Raw genomic sequence first — 13847 nt, forward strand, 5'->3', positions numbered from 1 at the left:
GTAGCTACGCCCCTGACTAAAAGTATCTCCATACCAATGTTCATCAAAATCGGTTCAGCGGCATGGCCTTGAATAGATAACAGACAGGCAGACCGACGGACAGGCAGACTGATATTTCGTATAAATTTATAATATTAGTAGGGATTATTGTGTAAGTTTTCAGGCTGCTCTTGCGCCGGCGACTGTATAGTGTATACGCCACGGACGATTGTGATCTTTATCTCATTCAGTCTGGTCCCGCGAGGCGCGCGGAGTGCGTGTTTGTTGTTGGCAAAATTAATTACGAATTCGTACGAAGTTTTCGACTGTGAAAGTGTTGAAGTGGTTGTTATTGGATTTAAAAGATTAATTTCAAATAGGTAAGACGGTTTTTGAGTTAAATAGCCCTAAATCCTATTTTTGCAAAGCTAGATAAGATAAGAATAAATAAGTGATAGCAATTGTTGACATTTTAATAGCTATAAAAATTGAATAAACAATTTTCAGTAAGTATGTACTTTTAATAATATATAACGTGACTTGCTTCTAGCAACAATTTGTAAAAAGTATGTACCTACTTACTTATTAGGTACTAGATGTCGCCCGCAACTCCGTTGCGCCAAAATTCGTTTATCGCGTAACTATACATTTTTCCAGGAAACAAAGTATCCTATGTATTTTCCCGGTACTTAAAGTATCTCCATGCCAAATTTCAGCAAAATCGGTTCAGCGGTTTGAGCGTGAAGAGGTAACAGACAGATAGATATACTTTCGCATTTATTATAAGTATTAAGAGTATAGTATGCAGGATATTGGGTCTAAAACGTAGTATTAAGAAATAAGAATGCACCTGACCCTAACTTGACTACATAACCTAGATCTCAAAATCTGTAAGGTCCAGAAAACTGATTTTTTACACAAGTAACTTCAGTTCAAAAAAATGCTTTTAGACACATTTTAGCTTGGATCTTAGAAGTTTGCTGTCTTTTCTTATTTTTTAATATCTAAAAAAGCATTGATAAAACCTGCTCAAAATACTTTTTTCATAATCATTATAGTTCGTCTTTTATTTAAAACCTGTAGTAAAACTAACTTGGCGATGATTCCGCGTCGTCCTTTTTCACCTGGCATGGCAGAGAAAAGGACGATGTTTGATTTTTTGGGTCAGTAGCCCTCTTAAGGTAGTATTTTTAACTTATTGACTTACTAAAAAAATAATAAGTACATTTTTTGTTAGATTCACAATATTGTCGTGGAAGTCACAAAATGTAGAGTTTTTCGCCTACTGTACATTCTCGAGTGCACCTAAGTAAATACTTGTGGTTTTCCAGTAAAAACGGACGTCGAGATATACTCAGATACATAGGTACTTAATATTATAAATGCGAAAGTGTCTGTCTGTCTGTCTGTTACGTTTTCACGCCCAAACCACTGAACCGATTTTGCCGAAATTATGTATGGATATACTTTGAGTCCCGGGAAAGGACATAGGGATACTTCTTATCCCGAAAAAATCTAGGGTTACTCCGTTGCACCAAAAAACGAAATTTGGCGCAACAGAGTTGCGGACGTCATCCAGTAAAGAAATATCGCCATCGAGTATTTTTATATCTACGTTACTCATTTCACTAGAATCATGAGGAAAAACTGTTCAATTCAGATAAAAAAATAATATAAAATAACCCAATTTTTTTTTATGAAATAAGGGGGCAAACGAGCAAACGGGTCACCTGATGGAAAGCAACTTCCGTCGCCCATGGACACTCGCAGCATCAGAAGAGCTGCAAGTGCGTTGCCGGTCTTTTAAGAGGGAATAGGGTAATAGGGGAGGGTAGGGAAGGGAAGGGAAGGGAATAGTTGAGGGTAGAGAAGGGAATAGGGTAGGGGTTAGGGGATTGGGCCTCCGGTAAACTCACTCACTCGGCGAAACACAGCGCAAGCGCTGTTTCACGCCGGTTTTCTGTGAGAACGTGGTATTTATCCGGTCGAGCCGGCCCATTCGTGCCGAAGCATAGCTCTCCCACGTATAAATATCCATTTTATTTTCTCAATTACTAAAAAATCTAAAAAAAATTAATAGTATTTCCAAATATGTAACGTACAGCATAATAATGTAGCATATAATGTTGATATTTCCAAATTTGTAACGTAGATCATAATATAATATAATGTAAATCTCTTATTTGGTTCATCTCTATAATAGGGTTTATTATTTTATAGTGTTCCTTTGTAGTTTAGGTGCATTTTAAGTTATTGTATAGCTATAGAAGGTTCATCAGTCATCACGTTATACAATTTAGCATTTCGATTCTAATATTTGAAATTTGATTACGTTTCGGTTCTTATTCGATCTAGTTCGTTTTCAGTCATTAACTAAAAGCTCGCTTCTTGAAATTGTCCAACCGTTCATACAGGGCAGCACTTTTGAAAGTTTTTAGAAAAGCGAAATTTATGACGGCACCCCAAAATATAGAAGTTATATGTGCATTCTCTGATAATTTTATCAATTATGGTTCAGTCAACTTTTGCATAGTTATTTGAACATAATCGAATTGATAAGAAACTAAATTGGCAGCAAAGTATTTTTCTCATTTAACCAACAATTATTTTCGCGGTGTCACTAAAAGGTCTTTGAATCCTGCAGGGGCTCCCCTAGGGCTCCGCGGAACACACTTTGAAAATGTCTTATTTAGGAGATAAAAGTGTATATAATATATTCCAATTTCCAACTCGTATAAAATGATATAGGTCACGTAAACAGCAATCTGCATAGTGACGTACATAATTCATCATTGTTGTAGATTGACATCCTCATACAAAATATTATTAGTCACTTGTTTTAGATTTATCTACGAGTATGTGTTTTATCTTTCCTTCTGCGGCTAAATTGTTTACGGCTTTGTGTGATTGTGTCACTCGGATGATAAAAGGCGCTACAGTTTCAGATGTTATTCCAAGTAGTTCTTGAAACTGTCAGAAGAGTTTTTCATTTTTAATACACTTTTAAAAACAGTGGTATAATATTATATTCGACGTGTGCCTCAGTATGAGCTCACTGAAAGAAACCTAATGAATTATGAACCGTGTACTCATTTGTGATTCTTTAATACGACGTAATGAAACCGAACCATTTTTGAAGAAGCTGATAACTGGTGATGAAAAGTGGATCACGAACGACAAGAACGTGCAAAAAAGATCGTGGTCAAAGGCCGTTTAGGCTTCACAGACTGTGGCGAAACCCGGGTTAACTCGCAACAAGGTGATGCTGTGTGTGTGGTGGGATTGGAAGGGCATTATTCATTATGAGCTGTTACCGCCAGGCAGGACCATCGATTCTGAACTGTACTGCGAACAACTGATGAGATTAAAACAAGAGGTTGAGAGAAAGCGGCCGGAATTAATCAACGAAGAGGTGTGGTTTTTCACCATGATAACGCTAGACCTCACACATCTTTAGCCACTCAGCAAAAATTACGGGACTTTGGCTGGGAGGTGTTAAATGTTAATGCATCCGCCGTATAGTTCTGACCTTGCACCTTCAGATTTCCACCTGTTTCGGTCGCTGCAGAATTCCTTAGGCAGTATCAGGGTGATATCGCAAGAGGACTACCAAAACCACTTGTCGCAGTTTTTTCATCAGAAGCCTCAAAAAATTTATAGCATGGTCATGATCTTGGTGATCTTGTTTTTTTATCAGAAGCCTCAAAAATTTTATAGCATGATCTATAAAATTTTTGAGGCTTCTGATAAAAAACAAGATAGCAAAAAGTTATCGAACAAAATGTCACCTATATACGTTATTAAATTGTAAATAAACTTTATAAAAAAAACCTTTTGAATTTTTATACAAAATGCGAAGAAACTATTTCCCCAACCTATAACAGATAGATTGGCAGACGGACACATTTTTTTAAATAAAATAAGTGGCACTTTTGGGTCATGGAATGCGCCCCCGAGTCATGTGTACACTCCCATACCTTGACCCCCGAAAGTGAGCGCAGCAACTTTCCCTGTCGCGCTGTTTTCTACTCGTCGCGTGCTGCACCACATTATTGCACTTTTCTTCATGTGACGCTCGCTGGCGTAATGCACGAAATATAATAAAATTCCACTCTTCTTTATCACAAGTTTAAATTATGTGGCTCTGTAATATTATTATTATCGTGTAATTTTTTGTTCTATGAGGTTATTTTATATTTTTATAGCAAGAATTAGGCCGTCTATGGTTTTTACGCCCTTTTTTGTTTCTCTTAAAAAAATATTTATTAGAGATGTGCCCACTCGTCGGTAAAGCCGACTATCCGGCCACTTTTGTAGTCGGCTACTAGTCGGCAGAAACCACCGACTATCCGGCTTTTTATTATTTTACTATTATTGAAATAACATTTTAGAAAAACCTTGATTAATGAACTGTTTCTGAAATGACTACCTAAATATATAAAAGACTCGGATTTTGTAGAATAGTATTTATTTATTAGGGCCTCATTACATCTACCGAGAATGTAGAGTGGCGAGACAGTGTCCTGAGTCCTGAAGTGCCTGATAGACGTACGAACTTAAAGTACGCGGGTTTTAAGTTCGCGAACTTACTTGGCTCGCGTCGGTGACACACGAGAATCGCTCACACTGGAATCTGGATTACCATGCCCCCAGGCTCGCGGCTCGCGGCTCTTTGCTGACACACAGGCGATTAAGATCGTCGAGCCATAAGTCCGCGTACTTACTCGCACGTCTGTCACCCCCTTGACGGAGCACTGTCCCGCCATTCTACTCGGTAGGTATAATCAGGCCCTAATCATTTTCAAAAGTCACCGCGAGCCAAAAAATTGACAGCTTCTTAGCTGGTACTTGCAAAAGTAGTTTTCATAAAAGTAAATCGATTAACCTTTATATAAAGTTCATAATATCAACAACAATAAAAAGTTAAAACAATAGCTGTCCGATATTTAACTGTTTGTATGAAAAACATTTTCCGGTGTGTCTATGAGCTTGCAACAACCTAGGCCCTAGGGCAACAACATTTCGACATAACTTCCTTGAGAATGACTCCTCATTGTTGGAGGTTGTGAGTTTAATGCACTTGGCCGAAGACGCTACGCACTTACCATTTATTTACTTTTTTATGTACCATCGAAGAATTGATTCATATAGGCACCTACGTAATTTGTTCGCGTTATGTCAAACCCGGCCCAATTAAACGTGGGAGAGCCATGCTTCGGCACGAATGGGCCGGCTCGACCGGAGAAATACCACGTTCTCACAGAAAACCGGCGTGAAACAGCGCTTAAGCTGGGTTTCGCCGAGTGAGTGATTTTACCGGAGGCCCAATCCCCTACCCTATTCCCTTCCCTACCCTCCCCTATTCCCTTCCCTTCCCATCCCTACCTTCCCCTATTACCCTATTCCCTCTTAAAAGGCCGGCAACGCACCTGCAGCTCCTATGATCCTGTGAGTGTCCATGGGCGACGGAAGTTGCTTTCCATCAGGTGACCCGTTTGCTCGTTTGCCCCCTTATTTAAAAAAAATAACATTGAATTGATATATTTAACCCGTCCAAAAGACGTAGGTCATATAAACAATTTCATCGATGGTACAATTATTATGTATTCTTATATTATTATTTAATTCGTTAATCTGTGAGGACATGCTATCTCGATTACATTACAACGATTACTCGGGTTATGTGGTCTCGGCTGACGCAGATCGGAATTCTCGTTATTGTAACTTAATTATTGTACTGAAGTTTTTATAATTATGGTTTAATAGATTGCTACTTTTGTAGCCGGATCAAGTTAATACTTAAGGTGTTTCTGTCTACAACAAAAAGAACCACATAATATGAGATATCCATACTAATATTTTAAATACAAAAGTCTGTCTATCTGTTACCTCTTCACGTCCAAATGACTAATCCGGATAAACCGATTTTACTGAAATTTGGATGAAGATACTTTGAGACTCGGATAAGGACATATTATATAATAAGTATGTGACGGTTCCCGTACGATAAACGAATTTTGGCGCAACGGAGTTGTGAACGTCATCTAGTTAATATTATCAATGTTTGATGATTCGTCTATTATAATTTATGACGCTTTCATATTTTGGAATCTATACCTACCTACTATTCATATGACTAGCGATAACCGATTAGATAAATATCTTTACACTTATTTTCATATATTCTGACTATCGTTTATAGTTTTGGTGTCGATGAAAATGTTAAGAACTATATTGTTATATGTCGTGTGTTCAAAGCAAAATCTCAAAAAAACATTCCAATTTGTCATAATAAAAAATTATTGGGTGTCACACCTAAGTGTCTTCGCTTATCTTCATCAACATCCACCCAACACAATAGGGATGATGACAAGGTCAAAGATTAGCGAATTTTGTAAATAAAATAAAGAAATCACGGTAAAAAATAAGTGTTCCCAAAATTTCAGCTTGATAGCATTTGTATTTTTTTTGTTATGCGCCTTCAAAGTTGGATATTCAAGTCGATTTTTTTTTCAATTAAATTTCTTAATATTTGTATACAATTCGATAACTTATGCAGTTAAAAGCAACTTTTGTTATGAAACCACTTTCATAAACGCAATATCTAATATACCTGTCGAACAAAGTTCTCTCCCGATGCGTACAAACTACGAAAGACTGACGTCATACTTTCGTAGCAGTTTGATAGTCATCATGCCTTTCCTTAGTAGTAACTAGTAAGTAGTAAGTGTAGGTCTACCAGAATCTGATGGCAAAAAGTGAGAAATTAAATTGACTCTAGCAATGCCGGGGTAATTAGAATAAAACATTTTGATCCTTTTTTTTCCTTATAGCGGATTATTCTGTGTGTGAAACATGCAAATATAAAAATTTATGAAATGATTAAGGATATTTTTTGAAAATTTGCCATCAGATTCTGGTAGACGCTATAGTAACTGAGAAATACCTCAGTAATTACTACTTACTACGCCCATGACTAAAAAGTCAAGACGTTTTCTTTATCGCTTCTTTATAGAATTGCCGATCATTTCTGATAAGCTTTCGATAACTTGAAGTCAAGATTCGACTCATGTCATGTCAATTCCATATTATATTATGTACTAGCTGTTGCCCGCGACTTCGTCCGCGTCAACATAATATAATAACAAAGATGGGATAGTCCGCTAACAAATATGAAAATAGTAAAATATAACCTCCTCCTTTTTGGAAGTCGGTTAAAAAATAGCCTAAGTTACACCTTACTACATCAGCTATCTACCAAAAAAAGTCCCGGCAAAATAGCTCTAGCCGTTTCAGAGATTAGCCGGAACAAACAGACAGGTATACAGACAAAAATTGTAAAAAATGTTGTTTTGGTGTATATAGCGTATATAGATTCATATACATTATACATGTAGTAAAAAACGGTTCTTTCAATATTACAAACAGACACTCCAATTTTATCTATATGTATAGATGTATAGATTATGATCGGCGAGTGCGAATCTATAAAGAAGCGATAAAGAAAATGCGTTGCTCTTATTTTGTAAAGTAAGTACCTATGAGTAGCTTTGGTACTTATGGTGTATCAATTATCATATAATGATATAAGTTATAACTTATAACATATCCGCCAAATATTCCGAACTTAAAATCATCCGCAGAACTTCGGCAAAGTATGCGCCGCAGACTTAGCTATAATATATATTAATATTTTTATAGCTATTAGTATATTACTATATATTTTCTATTCTAATTTTCACGTGACCGCACACTAAGCTATAAATATATTATATTTCTGGTAGCTACTATAATATATATTATAGTACGGTATATTAATATATAATATAATTATAGCTAAGTCCGTGACTTTATCGTAGTAACTTTTTAGTAAAAATACATATCGCTGGCCTCGGGCAACAAAGTAGTAAACACCGGTTACGCCCTTTTTAATGTTATTTGATTTTTGGCTTCTCTGAGTATTTGTCTATCACCCCTATTTATTTCATATTTTTAAAATAATATTTTGGGTATAATAAATGACAAAAGCTTTATTGAATCGAAAATTCTCTTACAACTAAAACTTTATTCTTGCATTACAACATAATTAAAAAAACTGGTGAAGATACGATACAACTAAGCTTTCGCTGTAAGATTCCCCAGAAGAACGGAGTAATCGGCTGGTACGCTCGAAATCTAAAGCTAAAAATACGTCGTATTATGTTCTTACAGCAGTAAATCTCAAGCGGTTTGGTGTTTATAAAAAGTCAATAAACAATGTTACAATTGAAACAATATCGCTTATTAGTTATGTTATACTTTTTTCAATTATTTCAATATTTTTTATACTATTACAATTACTTTGAATAGGTAAAAAAATTAACTTTCATATGAGACATCACACATTTGTTCTGGACCACTGTACGCTGCACTATAAACAAAATAGCTTATTTTGTCTCTCCTGAACAAAACGATTTTTGATATTACGCCTTTATTGCCCGGGGCCAGCGATATGCACCTACCACGGAATCAAACAGATGTGGTGTAGTATATTAAAATGACTTTCAAGGGACCGTCATATTATGATCATAGAGATGACGAGTCGTCACGCCATGGTATGTAAATCGAGCGATATCAGTCGCGTTACGCGTATCTGGCGTACATTCCGCTAGAAAGTCGAGCTATGCGGCTATTTAGACAAAGATATGCGACAAACGGAAATACTTGTGACGTCATAATGACTGTTCATTAAAATAATAAAATAAATAAAATATATTTTTATTCAAAATAGGTATTATCTTCTTATATATAAAATTCTCGTGTCATAATGTTAGTTTCCGTACTCCTCTGAAACGGCTTTACTGATTTTTACCAAATTTTAAATGCATATTCAGTAGGTCTGAGAATCGGCTACTGAGTACTTTTTATATTGATAAGTGCATTTGTTCAATAAATAATAGTAAATTATTACAAGTCGAGACTGTCGGCGACAATTGTTGGTGCGACGGGATAGCGATGAACGTTGCCATGGTGACATACTTATTTAGTCACTTCAATAAAATAATATGGGCGAAATACTTTATATGGCAAAACGACATTTGCCGGGACAGCTAGTAAATATAATATATTTACTAGCTGTCCCGGCAAATGTTATACTTTTTACAAGTATATTATACTTTTTGAACGTCGTGACTTCGGGTGCTTCGGTGCCTACCACCATTGTTTTGCTATAGGTTGTGGCCTGTAGAATATACCTCATAGAAAGATCTTCGGACCGAGCGAGCATATTTTGTCGTTTCAGTTGTAAGATGCCCCTTTAAAACCTTCAACTTTTGTACAGATTTTGATAGCGTTAATCAGGATTATGCATTGTTTGGTCCGCTATACGGATAATTAAGGTGCGAGAAATAAATTTTGGCCTGCCTCAACATTCTCCGATCTACCCGATATGCACCCACATTTCAGTTCGGTCCAGAGATTTTGGAGAAGTTTGGCAATTGGCGACAACACGACATAAAATGTAAAAAAAATACTAAGCGCTGCACTCTCACAGTGACTGTGGGGGAGATGTAGTGTCTTTTTTGGGTCGGGAAATGCCATTATGCGTCCCCGGCAGACCGATGAGATGGTAAGTGGCCGCAGCTCTACCCGCAGCTCTACCCACTAAAACCCACGCCGCACGGCCTTTGCCGCCAAGTCTGCGCCGCTACTAACAGATTCACGGGAAATGTGGGGCCACCGCAGTTCTACCAGCGGGCGTCTGCCTGGTCATCGGCAGACACGTCTGAGTGAGGGAGTTCAGACACCCTCCAGGCCGTACAGCTACTAGCCACTAGGGCTTGTCTAGGCCATCCCTCTGCGTTTACGTCGGGATGCACTGGAACATATACCCGCTCGGGGGCTCTGTGTAATTGACATCGGCGTCCCCACACCGATGCCCCGAGCTCCCAGGCTATGGCGGAACGTTTCGGTCGTCATGGTTGATTTTTTGGAGCTCTAGCGTGTACATTTCAACTCTATACAAGGATCACATAATACACACCCTACACTATTATCACTATGTTTTGTTACATCTTTGCAACAGGTGGGGTGAGGTAACTGCTGGTAGCTGCTACTTAAAACGTGCCGGCTGCGGTATCACTCTACCGTTTACGCCAAGTACCAATTATTTTACTTTTTAAATTGTTTACAAGTTAAAAACGATACGTAAGTTAGGTACACGCTGATTCATCGTTAATTTAAATTTTCCACGGTGCTTAGGAAAAATGTTGTGCAATATTAACGTTATTTCGTGTTATTATTTAACTGATGTTTATCAATAACTTTTCTTTCTAGTCTTTACCCTAAAATATTTTTGGCAAAACTAAAAGTACATTTACTTTAGACTACTAGATTTAATCTAGTTGGGATCTAAGGCATTGCCCCGCCAAGTCTTGATTTTAGTTTTCCCGACAATTTTGTGTACACACAACAAGAGTAGTAATTCATGAACTTCATGCAGTTTATTTTAATATACTGTTTATTCAAAACACTATTTTAAGATTCAACTCACTCAACACAAAAAAACTCTACGCAATCTCTACCAGTTATCGTCCAGTTCACACGTCCATTCCATATTTAGCGTAAATTTTCCTAAAATGGTAAATTGATTGTCTTGCAAATGCACAGACAAAAGCCACGGTGGCCATTTTTGACGTCATATTTAGCGGTGACCTTGACAGCTGACCTCTGAAGTTCTTTGCCATACTAAATCATCTATATTACCGCTAAACAATTGCAAAGAAACATTTGACGGTTTTTAGGGCTCCGCATGCAAATGGTAATAACAAATCCTAATGATAAGGCTTTGTTGTCTGTCTGTTTACCACCAGGCTTTATCTCAAGAACCGCTATTTACTAGACATTTTGTTTTTTACAAAATATAATGTATTTCTGTTGCTGCTGTAACAACATGCCGCCATAAACATTCGCCATTTTTTGCTCAAAATCAATGAATGGTAACTACTAGCACGGAACACATCACGCACGAGTCCGACTCGCTCTTGGCCGTTTTTTGGTAAATTAGCGATGAAGCCTTCGGCCTTGACGTAGGCGAGGTGCGGGGACGTCACGCTAGATCTGGTTCAGGCCATTTCATACGAACGAGGAATTAAGGCCAGTTTCTTCAAAACTATTCATGTTGTAGCAACTAGCAGTGTTTCAATTTATTCAATGTTTTTCATACAGTTTGTTCTTGCCATGAAGACAAAATCTGTTAAAATCTATTAAGCTTAGACTAGAAAACCTAAACCGTACCAAAGACACAGGGTACCTATTTCGTGTTGCCGAGTTTTATATTCTACTGTATCATATTCGCCCGAGTTCTACAAGGTGTAACAAAAGTGATCATACTTTAGAGCAGAGGTTCCCAAACTTTGTTTCATGTACCCCCCCCCCCCCCCCCCTTTTTTTTTGTAACAGTCGCTGTGCTTTTCAAATCAAGGCTAATTCAGTTCAGACCATAAAGTTAATATACCTAGTGGAATAGAGCAACAATCTCGAGCTGTCAAACGAAACCGAAATGGGTTTCATCTGTGTGTAAAAATATGTGTACGTATACACACTTACACAAGCATGATTGAACATGATTTCTATGAGATTAAATTGTCAACGTGCGGCACGTACCGACTGGACGTCAAAAAAAGAGTGCTGCTGTCATGTATCATACGTCTCTTTTTACCACGCAGTGTTACTGGTAGTGGCATCTCGCTTGCTCAGGCCTTTGTTTCTCTATTCCGCTAGGTATATTAACTTTATGGTTCAGACACGACTTTGACTAGACGGGCGGGCAGCGCGGCATCGGCGAGTCTGGAAACACTCTTATGGAATATGCAAGTTCTTTCAAAATTAATTTCTGATTTCTGACCTTCTTATGACATTGGCTGCCTATATTATGTATATAGGAGAAGTCAAGTCGGGTCACCTAATACATTTTTATAGACCCCCGTTAACGACTTGTGGACCCCCATTTTTTTCCACGCAAGCGTAGACCCCTAGACCCCTGTTGGGCTCTCGTGGACCCCTGGGGGTCCACCTGGACCACTTTGGGAATCAATGCTTTAGAGTTTAGGGTGTGTAATGTGTTCCTTGTATAGAGTTCATTGTCAAAGTAGCAGCGCTAAAAGAGCACATTTTTTGTGATTTGTATGAGCAAATGAGCTAATTCATGACGCTGGGGCGCTTGACCATACAAATCTCAAAAGAAAAATAGATCTTTCAGCGAACTTTTTATAGGGGACTTATACACACCCTGAAGTATTATCACTTAGTTTTGTGACAATTTGTATATTCTTTAGCCTTCCGGATACTAAGGGCCTGTTTCACCATTTCCTGATAAGTGCCGGATAGGCTATCCACTACTCAACTTGACAGATAGAGTATGGAGAATCCTGAATCTGTCAAAATAGTTGTGGATAGCCTATCCGGTTCTATATCAGGAAGTGGTGAAACAGGCCCTTAGTATTTGGAATCTGGAAGGCTAGAGAATGTACAAATTGTATCAAACCTAAGTGATAATACTTTAGGGTGTGTATGAGTCCCCTACAGAAATTCGCCGTGAAAATACCAGCGCTGAATGTTAGCTTAGTCTCAAAAGTCATTATCGCGACACGTGCCGGCGTCTCACGTGGATAATGAAGATGGTCGTGGACGTCACCGGTTGCGCAACCGGAGACGCCGCAAATCTACAGGGAAATCAAAGTCACGGCCGAATTGTGCAATTTCTGTTTCATCACTTCCTGATAAGGTTCCGGATAGGCTTTCCACAACTTATTTGGCAGATGTTGCATACTATGGACCTGTTTCACCACTTCCTGACAAGTGCCGAATAGGAATGAAGTATGGAGAATCTGTCAAAAAGTGGTGAATAGCCTATCCGGCACTTTATCAGAAAGAGGTGAAACAGGCCCTCTATTTGTCAAGTTAAGTTGTGGATAGCCTATCCGGCACTTATCAGTAAGTGGTGAAACAGTCCCTTAGTCCTCTCAATTGCTATGCATACGTCCATACTAATGGTGTAGATGTGGAAGTGTAGTTGTCTTGTCAGAGAAGAAGAGATGCCTCTCTTGACGCTTAGACCCCTGAAGTGAACCGATTTAGAGGATAATATTATCCGTACTAAATAATCTAATATATAAAAGTAAGTCGGGTTTTCCTTCCTGACGCTATAACTCCAGAACGCACGAACCGATTTCCATGGCTTTGCATTCATTGGAAAGGTCTCGAGGTCTATATAAAAAAAAACAGAAAATCTTCAAGAGAAAAGCAGGAAACAGGGAAAATCATTTTATGGCAAAACAACGTTTGCCGGGACAGCTAGTATTTTATATGCAAAAGTGTGTCTGTCTGTCTGAAACCTTTTCACGCCCAAACTGCTGAATCGATTTTGATGAAATTTGGTATGGGAATACTGTGACTCCCGGCAAAGGACATAAAATATTTTTCATCCCGAAGAAAATTATCCCCGCGCGATAAACGGATTTTGGCGCAACGGAGTTGCGGGAACCATCATCCTAACTAAAACTAAGTGCGAACTGTCTGACGTCTCTTGAGGTTATTTTATTTATTAATAGTTTTGAAATTGCAGACAACATTTAGTAATAAACAATAAGCGCGACGCGAAACATGGCGATGGGTGTCGAAAGAGTTCTAGTGGCGTAGCGCCAATGTCAACATAATTAACGATGCTTCGAGAACTTGTAAAACATTGTCCCGTTTCAGAAACAGTTTAAGAAATATCGTCAATTTATAGTGCTCCAAGGCTTTAAATGGGCGCTGCTGGTAAAGGAGAGCTGTTAAAAATGACGTTTTGTATGATGCCAGTGTTAGTTCCTTTTCTCGCCGCGTTCATA

The 13847-nt window shown here is 38.1% G+C and overlaps 1 protein-coding gene across 2 annotated transcripts in view; it reads left to right on the forward strand.

Annotated features, from left to right (window-relative positions):
* Positions 1-243: 243 nt before the first annotated feature.
* LOC121731843 overlaps positions 244-13847 on the forward strand; it is a 39026-nt gene continuing 25422 nt past the window's right edge. For both annotated transcript variants that reach the window (XM_042121508.1, XM_042121509.1), the window contains exon 1: positions 244-359. The gene's annotated coding sequence lies outside the window, so the exon portion shown is untranslated. The remainder of the gene's footprint in view (positions 360-13847) is intronic.

This window comes from Aricia agestis, chromosome 11 (genome assembly GCF_905147365.1).
Source record: "Aricia agestis chromosome 11, ilAriAges1.1, whole genome shotgun sequence".
NCBI lineage: Eukaryota > Metazoa > Arthropoda > Insecta > Lepidoptera > Lycaenidae > Aricia > Aricia agestis.